Source organism: Ambystoma mexicanum, chromosome 2p (genome assembly GCF_040938575.1).
Source record: "Ambystoma mexicanum isolate Mex_15411 chromosome 2p, UKY_AmexF1_1, whole genome shotgun sequence".
Classification (NCBI taxonomy): Eukaryota; Metazoa; Chordata; class Amphibia; order Caudata; family Ambystomatidae; genus Ambystoma; species Ambystoma mexicanum.
In genome coordinates this window covers 510,843,218-510,856,827 of record NC_090923.1, presented here as the reverse complement: position 1 = coordinate 510,856,827, position 13,610 = coordinate 510,843,218, and the positions used below count along the sequence as shown (strand labels likewise).

Here is a 13,610-nt window from a genome sequence, read left to right as displayed (position 1 = left end):
TGCCTAATGTGGACAGTGATTCTATGTTGATTTACATTTATATAATGTTATCAATCTATTTTCATCTAAATCTATTATTGTGGATGTTGAACAGCTGTCTGCTGAGGTACGAACATTGCCTGTTGTTGCAGGGGGCACTGAATCTGATATATCAAATATCATACCTTCCTCTCTTTCACCCATAAGCAAGGTTGCAAATACACTTGCCTCTAGTCTATCACAATCCCCAAACATCTTTGACAATTCTATGCATGATTCCCATACTCTCTCTCTTTTACTCGCCCCACTTCCCGTAAGACTCACTTTCCCTTTGGTTTACCTCAGACTCAGCATTTGTTGTCTATTCCCTCAAACACTCAGTCCCCTCTACTTGAAATCATGTTATCAGCTATGAACATGACCATATTATCAATATCTAAGTTATTTGAAACCTAGAGACCCTAAAATCACACAACAATCGAAACAAAGCGACCAGATTGTATTATGGATGGCAAAGTTTGACAAGGAAAAGTTGGAAAAAAATGACTTGGCACTACCTCCTGCTTACAATTTACTGACAAGAGTTCAAAACGTGCAACATTTTCCTCCGCATGAGTCATTTAATTTTCGTTTACCCCCAGTAGCTTGTGACAAGTCTCCTTCCTATCTTCACACAAATAATACGCCAGTGTGAAGAGAAGAGGGACAAACAATCATGTCCTGTTATAGAACAGGCAATCCTGAGGTTCTGGGGAACCCTGTAAAAACTGGTTGTGACAAACTGCCTCCAATGTGTAACATGTTTGACATGAAATCAAAGACAAAAAGACAAGCTGATAGATGTATATAAATAAAAACTAAGAACCAAAAAAATTGTGAATCTTCCCGCTAAATCCAGTGTTAAACAATTTACTTGAATGCTAGTTCTGCTGTTCTTACTAAGTATAAAAATAGGGCGCGCAATAAGCGAGATGCCAACATCCCAAATGTAATTCCAATTGCCTTGTATCCTCCATTGGATGATTTAGTTACAGCTATAACTGCATCTCAAATGGATGGACCCAAATTGCTCACTTCTAGTGAAGCTAATGCTACAACAAAGCAAATGTACTCTGATGTGGTTGGGAAAACGGTAGATTCAAACAGTGAATCGATCTTGAGTAATATTGTACTCCCGCAAATTAGGATGGAAATTCAGAAATCAAAAGAATATTTATTTCTGAAACGGGTGAAGGTGTACACAACAGACACTGCTGCAAGTCAGTGAGGACAATGGAATTGATCATAGGCTGTGGGATGTTTCAATCCACGCATCCAAGCCCTACAACATCATTGTGCATTACTGACATGGGAAACATCATAATGGCCGCCGGAAAGCATGCTGCTGGCCAGAAATCACCAGAAAGTGTGCAGTGAGAACCTGACAGACAGGCTGCCATCTTCTTTTGTCTCTGTTAGTGTTAATACAGGCGACCATTGCCAGCCCCATCCTTTGGCTGCCCACAGAACAAAAGCAGACAAAGGAATACAGAGCTGTTCAACAATTCATTTCTTGATTGTCAAAATTGCTGAAATCATGGGCTTGAAACCAACAAATAAATCCTACTTCTGGTTGGGTGTTCTACATTACTCTACTGCAGAATCCACATCAATACACTGTTAGCAAGGATCATATGCTATCAAGTAAAATCCCCTTTTTGAAATGTATTAATTTAAGGCAGCTGTCAAAAATGGGTGCAATACCGGTGCCCACCACTGACCGACGCTAGTGATCTAAACTCTGACAGGAGACATGGATTTCAGAAACTAAACAGTATCCTGGTGCAGCTCAGACTTCTAAAGGTTTGCGGTCCATGGGAAGCCTTCACACCTCAGAACTCCACACAAAAAGGCAGGAAATCACAAGTTTCTGTTAATCAAATGGAGAGTGCCACCCTGGACTGATGCCCCACTGGCAGGAAAAACCAGACAAAGGATGCCTTCAGCTGAATAGGGTATGCTGATTTTGGGTGTGAACTGTCAACACTGCTCTGGGGGAAGGCAAGACATCTGATCTGAGTCAAGCCAAGTTTCTAGGGGCGGAGACAAACGACTGTGGATTCAGAGAGTCCAGCAAATATGTTTTGTGAGAATACTGATAACTAATTATACCAAGCGGACAAAAACGTACCATTTGGAGATTCTTAAAATGACAGTTTCACTCACAATTTGAGACTAAGCTGGACGTTGTGTGATGATCTGAGACCGAACCCCGCGATTTATTAACATTGCAGACACTGTGGTTATATCAGAAAAATGAAAACTTACGGTAATATGCGCAGAGAGGGGGTGTACCTCCGTGGAAGATTTGATGAAAAACCAATATGGCGAAACCCACTAAAAGCGCAAAACGTTGTCACTTCTGCACCCAAGCTCTTAGAAAGATTAGGGTTGAACAGAGACCTGTCTTAATTCATCTGTGATGTGTACATGTAATTTCAACAACTTGTGTACCTTGGAAACATGTTTGGTTATGAAAAATTGGGTTCTAAGTAAAAGCAAAGGGGCGTTTCTTCATTAGATTGTAAAACAGTAGCATCACTCTGACTCACTACCCTTTCTCCAGTCAGGGCACAGAAAATCCTTTAACCTATCAAATCCTTAGTGGGTTGGGCATAGAAAGTCAGCCTTCCCACCCACTTTCAAAAGACATAAAAAGAACCACTGAAACCCAGATAGGGACTGCTCTTTCCACTTTCTTGCGCCGCACTTTGCCGGATCAGACAATATCCAGAAGGACCACATGCTCCAGAACTTAGACTCCAGATTCCAGATAGATCCAGAGACCAGACTCTAGAACCCAGATCTAGAACCTAAAGCAGGGGCCTAACCCAAAAAGCTGAACTCTTCTCAGCAGTCCTCAGAATCCAGCAACCTAACCAAACTATTCAACAGCCGGGCGAGCTGTTTGATTCTGGCTAGAACCCTGTGCCAGACCCAGACCCGGAAAGCAGAGCTGTATCCAGAACCCCTTCAGACCCAGACCGCTGTGCCGTGCCGATAGCAGACCAGAGGCCATTCCAGTCCAAAACTAGGAGTGAGTATCCAGCCAAGAACGGTGCATAGTCATCTCTTAGTCTAAAGTAATCTCATCCCATCCATTTCAACCTGTCCAGAACTGCATAGAAATCGTGTGTCCATTCTGTGATTTCAAAGATGCAAAAATGTCATCTGTCATTCTGAAATCTTGACTTCATTTCTGAAAATCTACCTCCACAAAAACGTCTATCTTTTGAACCATATGTCCTAGAAGCGAGATTTAACTGTCATTTCAAAGCTAAGAACCCAAGCTTTCCAAAACGACCTTCCAACTCCTTATAGTTTTCCCGTAATCGTGATCGACGCATTCGGAAAAAGTGCCACGAATTGCAAACTAGCTCAATTTCACCACTTGTAAAAATAGCTGTCTCTTGCTTTCCACTGCTGAAATTCGTTTTCAACCTGATAATCATTCCTGAATCATTGCTAGTGTTGACCTGAACTAATTCAAAGTAGCTGCCACCTACCCTGAATCTCCTATAGGGAATTAAAATCTTTTTTAGCATATTTTTCACTTCATTGTAACCACATTTAAGAGTATTTGGCCTGTGTTTTAAAATCATCCCTGTTTCTCTAAGGGGGGGCTAAAAACTTGCCTGTACAGAATAATTCCAAGCCAAGAAGGCCCTCGGGCCAGTCACGGACAGGGAGTCAAGGAGGTAGTCCCACAAATGGGATCCCTCACTCCCCTGACTATGCAAGTCCCTGCTACAAGGGAAACCGACCCATCCTGGGTTATGTGTGGACTCCTCAAGCCCAAGGGGGGGGATCCAGCCAAGCACCTAACCCAGGGAACTTCCCTCCTAACTTCCCAGAGGAGGGCAGAAATTCCCCAAATCATGGGCAGAACTTTTTTCCCAGGTATCCACCTAACTTCCAGCCCCAAAATCATCCATCCCTCTTTCCCCAATTCCCTGAGCCCAGACAACCTAATCTGGGAGAGGGGAGGCCAAGGTTTGAGGGGTACCCAAATCTTCCCAACCCGTGGTACTACCAGAGAAGGGATAGCTACCCTTCCTGGGATCAGCCCAGTGGAGAAAACAGAGCCCTCTATCAGCCTGAGCGGGTTTCATAGTTAGAGTGCCAGGTCCAAAATATGGCACAGGAGCTGGGTCGCGTGCTAAGGGCTCAGTGGAACCCTCAGATGGGCATGCTGGGGCAGAATGCACCAAACTCTGGGCCTGGTGCTCCAGCACAATGACGGGGGCAGCACCCCGATAACCCACCAGTTCCCAGGGAGGAGGCACAAGGGGAAGGGGGGTGTAAAGCCTTGGAGGAAGCATCCTTCCCCACTTGTAAACAGCCCCTGGAAACCCAGGAACCGGAAACAAAATCTCCTACCCCTGAAAGTCTGCCACCAAAGCAGCAGAGAGGAGGTAGGAGAAACAAAGGACCCGAACAGACTCACTTTGAGGAGGAGGTACAGATCTTCCAATTTGATGGAGAGGGATCCTCGGAGGATCCTGGGAAAAGGATCCTCTCCTTCAGAGACGGGGGGAACTCCTCCCAAGGAAAAATGGGTCCCAAGGGATTCACAGACAGACTGGGTAGATATGGGGACTGAGCTAGCGCCGCCCATCATCTCATCCCAGAACCAACAGCATCAAAATCCCCTGGTTCAAACCCATCCTGGTGACTGCCTCCAAAAAGGGGGGGGCGGCCCAGAACCGAAACCAGGGGAACTCAAAATGTCTCCTATCTCCAGTTGCCAACTTTTTCTTTCAGATTCCCAAGACTCTTCACAGAATTCTGCCCAAATCTCTTCCCTTTCCTGTCCAAAACCAGAAAATTAGCCCACCAGTTGTCCAAAAATGTGCATTATCTTTGCCCCCTTGAGGAGAAGGAGGGACGATACTATGCCCCGGTACAAGTACAGGGGCAGGGTACAATTTTGGCACTGGTGGACACTGGATCCCAAGCTACTCTTCTGTCCAAAAAGACCTTTGATGAACTAAATGCAGGAAGGGGGGAGAATTACCGTATTCCTCTCACCTCTCTCGGACAACTTCAGAACTTTGACTTGAAGGAAATTCCCGTCGAGAGGACTGCGTATTTGGACATTAAAATTGGGCGACACAAGGTGAAACACCCGGTCATAATAGTGACTCCAGAGGGCACCCCTTGTTTACTAGGGAATGACCTCCTGAAAAGGTTGTCACCCCTAATAGATTGCATAAACAAGGTCCTCTGGACCCAGACTAGTCGACCAATAAAATTAAAACAGAGTGTCAACCATGTTAGTTTTAACGGCACCTGCCACATGGTTGAACAAAAATCTGACCAAGTAGAATTTCACTTCCAGAACAACCAAATTCCAGACGTCACAGTAACAGCAGTAGGACAACAGACTGGTGATGGGGGCGGGGGAGGGAGTCCTCTCTATTTCTGAAAATCAAACTTCCTTCCAGTTTAAGGTGGTATTCCACACTGGAAGGAAACACTCTGAAATTCTTTACTAATCCACAATCGGACATTCCCACTCCAATAGTCCAGAAAGATGTGAAATCAGCTTAGAGCCTGGCTGATATTCAATAATTTGGGGAGCAATTGTCCATCCCTGTTCAGTTAAATGATGGGAAGGACTCTGTTCTCGCCCGAGTGTGTGTGAACAACGGTAAGAGCTTCATCAGCGAAGCCATGTTCTGCCAACTCCCAAAAGATCCAGCCATTCCCACATTCAAACTGATAGACAAATGGGAAATGGATCTGGAAACACCCAATTCCAAACATCTCCTGCCAAGCAGGTGTATGCTCAAAATCTCCATTGGCAACAAGAGCATAGTCCATAATTGTTGGGTCGTGCAAGACGTCACTGCTGCCTTTTACTTAGGCAGTGACATTCTCAATCGCTTTGCCATTAGTTTGGACCTAATAAACTTCAACGCTTGGTCCCGGTTAGCGGATAATCCCATGGGCTTTGATGATCCAGAAAAAGCATTTAGGTCAGCTCAATTGCTACCTTATGCAGTTGAAATTCAGATTAAAGAGGAAGTCACCATCCCAGAAAGGACCCGACAATTCTCCCTGGAAGTGAAAGTTAAAAGAGTACAAAACTTGAAAAACCCTGATGCTTATATTAATCTAAATGCTTCTCTCCAACAGCAAGGGTTGGGGGTAAACCCAACATCATTAGTCAACATAGAACATGACACCATTCCAATAGAGGTGGATAACAGCGACTAAAGAGTATTACTCTAGCCGTAAGCACCATTATTGGAATGGCGGTTGATGACCAACATTTTTCCATTAATTTAGGTAATGAACTGTTAGGACTAATCCCCAAGGACTGTTTTGACAGTGACAGTGATAACAATACAACACCAGACAGGATCTTCACCCGGCATGGGGGGGGGGAACTTCCTGGTGTACACTTCCTGCCCTTATTGTAAGGAAGATATGACTTGTGACGTCAGAAGGGATGAGGTGATTTTCCAGGTCCATGAGGGCTGCTTTTCCAACCTGAAGCCTCCAGTCCAAATCAGCACTCTGATCAGGGACTTCTCCACCCAGCTGGAGGAGGCCGCTGAGATAGCAAAACCAGAAGTCTTTCCAGGCTTCAGGCAGATGGTTGAAGAGAGAGTCAACCTAGCTGATGCCTGTGTGACTCTGGAGCAGAAGCAAAGGTTGAAACAAGTTTTCTTGGATTTCCAAAATCTTTGCGGTGGACTCCTATGACTGTGGTCGTACCGACATCCACACAACAATTCCGACGGACCCTGGCATGACTCCAGTGTTTGTGAAGCAATATCGCTTGCCTCTCGCATCCATGGAGTCCCTTACTGAAATAATTAAGAACCTTGAGTCCCGGGGGATAATCCGTCCAGTACACAGTACTTTCAATAATCTGGTGCTGGGAATATTGAAGACAAACGGCCAGTGGGGAGACTGCGCCGACCTTAGGGAGCTCAACAAACGGGTCCATACTTCCCGATGGCCTCTGCCCTACATTGACCAAGGGCTGGCCCAGATTCAAGGGCCACAAGTATTCACTGCAATAGACCTGACCAATGGATACTGGACCGTGCCTGTCAGTAGGGAGGACCAATACAAACTGGCTTTTACCTTTGGGGGCCAGCAGTACACCTGGACCCGGACTCCCTTCGGATACCTCAACTCCGGCAATTAATTCAACATTTTCCTACACAAGGCCATGCCCGACCTGGGTGCGAGGGGTAACCTGGCTTATGTAGATGATGTCCTCATCAAAAGCTCATCTGTGGAGGAACACATAGCAGAGATCCGTTATGTTCTGAGGGCCGCCGGAGCAAAACTTTCCTTTCAGAAAGCACAGTGGTGTAGAACCGTGTTAATTTCTTGGGGCATGAGATTACTCCTCAGGGTCTCTGTCCCCAGGAAAAGAAAGTGGAAGCACTTCAGAAACTGAAGGACCCCACAACTCTGCGGGAACTAAGGAGCCTCCTTGGACTGACTAATTACAGCAGAAAGTTCATTGAGGGCTACGCAGAGATCACCAGACTCCTGATTCATCTCTTGAAGAGGGGGGGGTCAAGTGGGAATGGGGTCCAGAACAATCCGACGCAGTAAGACAGCTCAAAAGAAGCCTCTCACCAGCGCCTTGCCTAGCTTACCATGTCAGAAAAAATGAGTTTTTCTTGGAGACAGGGTTCTCTAATACATGCTTCACGGCAGTATTCTACCAAAAGCATGACAAGGTCAATAAAGTAATCTCCTATGCGAGCAAAACTTTATCCTCTGTGGAGGAAAAATTCAACGATTGTGAGAAGGCATTCCTGGCAACGGTGTGGGCATTGAAGAATTACTGCCCGTTTATCCAGGGGGAACACATCATAGTGGAGACTCCATACCAGCCTCTGCAATATCTCCAAAGTGACAGAATCCGGGCCGGAAATGTGAGTAATTCCCGAATTACTTCCTGGATTCTGTCAATGCAAGGCTTTCCTGTGGAGGTCAGATATGGCCAAAACAAGAAGTCTCCTCGCGCAAGGTCTGTCTGACTTGCAAGATTTAGCCAGAGAAAACTGTCTCGAGGACGAAAGTCTAAAAATCAAGGACAACATGGAGGCATACCTTAATTCCCCACACAAAGTCTTTGAAGAAGATAAGTGTGAGGGAATGCCCACTGTCTATGTGGATGGATGCTTCTACCATGTTGACAACAGGTAAAAAGAACTTGTGGCCGGCGTAGGGAATGCATGGGTGAATGAGTCCCCAGAACCCTCCGCTGGGTACAAGATTGGGCCCCGAAGTAGTCAGGTGGCAGAGTTGATGGCTGTGCATCAAGCCATCCTCACTGCTGTCCAACATCAACTCCATGAACTGGCCATAATCACAGATTCTGATTATGTACGGAACGGGTTCGTGGAGCATCTGGTTAATTGGAAAACCAGAGGCATGTTATGTGCTAATAACAAACCCTTAAAACATGGGAAGTTAATCCAAACTATTGATGATCTGGTCACCTCGAATGGGATGACCATCTACTGGAAAAAGATCAACGGTCATTCCAAAGTAGAGGGACCAGACAAAACTGGAAATTACTTAGCTGATCAGCTGGCCAAAACCGGGGCCATCCAAGGGGATCTAATAGAGATTGAGTCGCTATTAGGGGAAATCCAGGTCACTGCTATCACTAGGTCCCAGACAAATGCTCACAATGATCTTTCAACTGCACAATGGAGTAAGGAGACCCCAGATGCTGATTTTGATTACGGCTCAGAAGGGGGATCCAATAATTGGTAAGTTTTACAAACACATTGAGGATTCTGAGAACTTTCCCCTGACGGATACCGATTACATTGGGAAAGAGGACCTTAGAGTGTTGATGAAATGTCCCAAAAAATTTCCGAATCCAAGACAGTTTGTTGGTAAGGAAATCCCAAGCTGGTCATGATCAGTGGGTGGTCCCTACCTCATTCCGAAGCCTGATGTTAAGTCACACCCATGATACGGCCACAGCCGGTCATAGGGGGTTTCAGACAACACTTGAGATCTTAAGAGAGGTTGCATACTGGCCACACATGGGGCAGGACCTCGACCAATAATTGAAGGGGTGTCTCGTGTGTGCACAATTTCAGCCAACATCTCTCACACACCGTGCGCCTCTCCAAAAGAGGAGGATGCCACTGCCATGGTCAGATTTGCAAGTCGACTACATGGGGCCCGTGAATCGCTCCTGGAGGGGAAGTAAGTACATGTTGACAGTGACATGCTTATTTACTAAATGGGTGGAATGTCTCCTGGCCCCAAACTGTAAGGCAGAAACAGCAGCTGCCCTCATGATCAACCACATCTTTTTGCGTTTTGGACTACCCCAAAGGATTGAGTCAGACAGAGGTAGCCATTTTACCAGCGAAGTAATGACTAAGATGTGGGAGATACTAGGGGTTAAAAGGAAGCTACACATTACTTACCGACCAGCTTCTTCGGGTGCAGTAGAACGTTACAACCGAACCATTGTGGGCATATTTAAGTTTGTGGCAGATTCTGGGCCAAGTTGGGATATCCGATTACCTCTTGTCCTAATGGCCATCAGATCTACCCCTTCATCTGCAACTAAAATGTCACAGTTTGAGCTAATGACTGGATGCAGGATGTTGCTTCCCCAGCATTTGCTCTACAGGACCCAAGAGCAAACATTGATCACTGCCTCCACAACTCATGAGTATGTTGAGAATTTAAGGAAACACCTTCAACATGCTTTTGCCTATGCTCAGCGAAATCTAGAAAGATCAGCCCACTATGACTTGAAGACTACTAGGAAAGAGTACAATGTAGGAGACCGGGTTTATCTATACAATTTCCAAAGGAACCAGGCCAAACAGCGGAAATTTCTGCTACATGGAAGGGATCTTTTGAAATTGTAGACAAGATCTCACCAGTCGCCTACAAGATCCGCATCCCCAAAGGCAGTTTGGCGGAAGGGGAAGAAAAGTAGGTCCATATTAATCAGCTAAAGTGTTGCCACCCCAGGCACACTCTGCAGCAACTGGAGGAGTCCTCTGCAATCCCAGAGGGGGCCGCTCCCGATTAATACATTTCCAATCCTAAAATATTCCACATATAGTCTCTAAAATACAGTGAAAAGAATGCAAATGTCTCCTGATTTAAAAAATATATATGTTCACCCCACTACATTAATAGTGGTGGGGAAATGTCTATGAATATGTTTCTGCCGCTTTTGCTTTGTCATCCTAGGAGAGATGAAACCATGGAGACTGCCCAAGGGGGACGACCCTGGGACCGGGAGCAAAGATCTGAGGGGCCCGGAGTACCGCCCAATACTCCCATCAGGACCGGCGAGGAGAACTGATTGATCCACCCTGATGGAGGAAAAGATACCGAACTTTGCCATCTGCGGAATCGGAAGAAGATGAGGCGCACATCCCAGTCTTGCGAGTTCCATTGATGGAAAAGAATGGCCATCGCAAGAGGGGTGCTTGTGGGATGTTTCAATCCACGCATCCAAGCCCTACAACATCATTGTGCACTACTGACATGGGAAACATCATAATGGCCGCCGGAAAGCATGCTGCGGGCCAGAAATCACCAGAAAGTGCGCAGCATGAACCTGACGTACAGGCTGCCATCTTCTTTTGTCTCTGTCAGTGTTAATACAGGAGACCATTGCCAGCCCCATCCTTTGGCTGCCCACTGAACAAAAGCAGACAAAGGACTACAGAGCTGTTCAACAATTCATTTCTTGATTGTCCAAATTGCTAAAATCATGGGCATGAAACCACCAAAAAAATCCAACTTCTGGTTGGGTGTTCTACATTACTCTACTGCAGAATCCACATCAATACAATGTTAGCAAGGATCATATGCTATTGAGTAAAATCCCCTTTTTGAAATGTATTAATTTAAGGCAGCTGTCAAAAATGGGTGCAATACCGGTGCCCACCAATGACCGGCGCTGGTGATCTAAACTCTGACAGGAGACATGGATTTCAGAAGCTAAACAGTATCCTGATGCAGCTCAGACTTCCAAAGGTTTGCGGTCCATGGGAAGCCTTCACACCTCAAAACTCCACACAAGAAGGCAGGAAATCACAAGTTTCTGTTAATCAAATGGAGAGTGGCACCCTGGACTGATGCCCTGCTAGCAGGAAAACACAGACAAAGGATGCCTTCAGCGGAATAGGGTATGCTGATTTTGGGTGTGAACTGTCAACACTGCTCTGGGGGAAGGCAAGACATCTGATCTCTGAGTCAAGCCAAGTTTCTAGGGGCGGAGAGAAACGATTGTGGATTCAGAGAGTCCAGCAAATATATGTTTTGTGAGAATACTGATAACTAATTATACCAAGCAGACAAAAATGTACAATTTGGAGATTCTTAAAATGACAATTTCACTCACAATTTGAGACTAAGCTGGACGTTGTGTGATGTTCTGAGACCGAACACCGCTATTAATTAATATTCCAGACACTGTGGTTATATCAGAAAAATGAAAACTTACTGTAATATGCGCAGAGAGGGGATGTACCCCCGTGGAAGATTTGATGAAAAACCAATATGGCGAAACCCACTAAAAGCGCAAAACGTTGTCACTTCTGCACCCAAGCTCTTAGAAAGATCAGGGTTGAACAGAGAACTGTCTTAATTCATCTGTGATGTGTACATGCAATTTCAACAACTTGTGTACCTTGAAAACATGTTTGGTTATAAAAAATTGGGTTCTAAGTAAAAGCAAAGGGGCGTTTCTTCATTAGATTGTAAAATAGTAGCATCACTCTGACTCACTACCCTTTCTCCAGTCAGGGCACAGAAAATCCTTTAACCTATCAAATCCTTAGTGGGTTGGGCATAGAAAGTCAGCCTTCCCACCCACTTTCAAGACATAAAAAGAACCACTGAAACCCAGATAGGCACTGCTCTTTCCACTGTCTTGCGCAGCACTTTGCGGGATCAAACAATATCCAGAAGGACCACAGGCTTCAGAACTTAGACTCCAGATTCCAGATAGCTCCAGAGACCAGATTCTAGAACCCAGCTCTAGAACCTAAAGCAGGTGCCTAACCCAAAAAGCTGAACTCTTCTCAGCAGGCCTCAGAATCCAGCAACCTAACCAAACTGGGGCAAGCTGTTTGATTTTGGCTAGAACCCTGTCCTAGACCCAGACTCGGAAAGCAGATCTGTATCCAGAACCCGTCAGACCGATGTGCCGTGCCGATAGCAGACCAGAGGCCACGCTGTGAGCAGAACCAGTGCCAGAGACCATCCGGTGGCGGGAGTGCAGTCCCACGCCCATTCCAGTCCAAAACTAGGAGCGTGTATCCAGCCAAGAAATGTGCATAGACATCTCTTAGTCTAAAGTAATCTCATTCCATCCATTTCAACCTGTCCAGAACTGCATAGAAATTGTGTGTTCATTCTGTGATTTCAAAGCTGCAAAAGTGTCATCTGTCATTCTGAAATCTTGACTTAATTTCTGAAAATCTACCTCCACAAAAACGTCCGTATCTTTTGAACCGTATGTCCTAGAAGCGAGATTTTAACTGTCATTTTAAAAGCTAAGAACCTAAGATTTCCAACAAACCGACCTTCCGTAATCGCGATCGACACATTCGGAAAAAGTGTCGCGAATTGCAAACAAGCTCAATTTCACCACTTGTAAAAATAGCTGCTTCTTGCTTTCCACTGCTGAAATTCGTTTTCAACCTGATAATCATTCCTGAATCATTGCTAGTGTTGTCCTGAACTAATTCAAAGTAGCTGTCACCTACACTGAATCTCCGATAGGGAATTAAAATAATTTTTAGCATAGTTTTCACTTCATTGCAACCACATTTAAGAGTATTTGGCCTGTGTTTTAAAATCATCCCTGTTTCTCTAATCTTGCTGGGGTGGGGACGGGAACTGAACTGCTTTTGATTGTATTCCTGCAAACCTGTGTGCCCTCATTTCCATCTCTTCATATTTCATAGGGGGGCGGGAGGAGTGAGTTGTCATAAGGCAAAAAGTGATCAGATTATCTCTTGTTGAAACCATATCCAGTTTATTTCTGTGCTGCATTCTTTCCATCATTGCTTTTCCTTGAAACCATACAAAGTATTTTCTGCTACCTTATCCTTTCTATACCAACTCCTAAGTAGTTAAGGAATTGTGCTACTGTAATATACATTGTTGATCACTGTTCATACTCATAAGTGTGCTATCAAATATTAATTTATTCATAAAAGTGTGATATATATATTGTTTAATTTTTCCTATAAACCTTTTCATTTGCAAAACAACCTACTTCTTGGCTCAGTGAGGTCAGGGGGATTCAAAGAGAGGGGCGTTATATAAGGTTCATCATCCAGATTTAAGAACTTGACATAAAAATATATAAATAAGGGCTTCCATTGGGCATCCCAGACTAGGCATTGACTTAGTTGGATTGCTGAATTGAAGTCACTTACAAGGCCTCACTTAGTGAATCAACAGCTGAATCAGCCCATCGTACCCACTTCTTCAGCTCAAAATCCTAGTTACAACCAATCCCGTTTGTCAAATGAGAATGACAGGACTAAGAATAAGGACTGCAAATACTCAAAGACCTCAAATCAATATCATCGACTTATACTGAA

General features: G+C 44.9%; 1 protein-coding gene across 5 annotated transcripts in view; it reads left to right on the top strand.

Annotated features, from left to right (window-relative positions):
- Window positions 1–13,610, top strand: part of ATG7 (autophagy related 7) — a 2,414,869-nt gene that overhangs the window by 237,785 nt on the left and 2,163,474 nt on the right. The window lies entirely within an intron of this gene.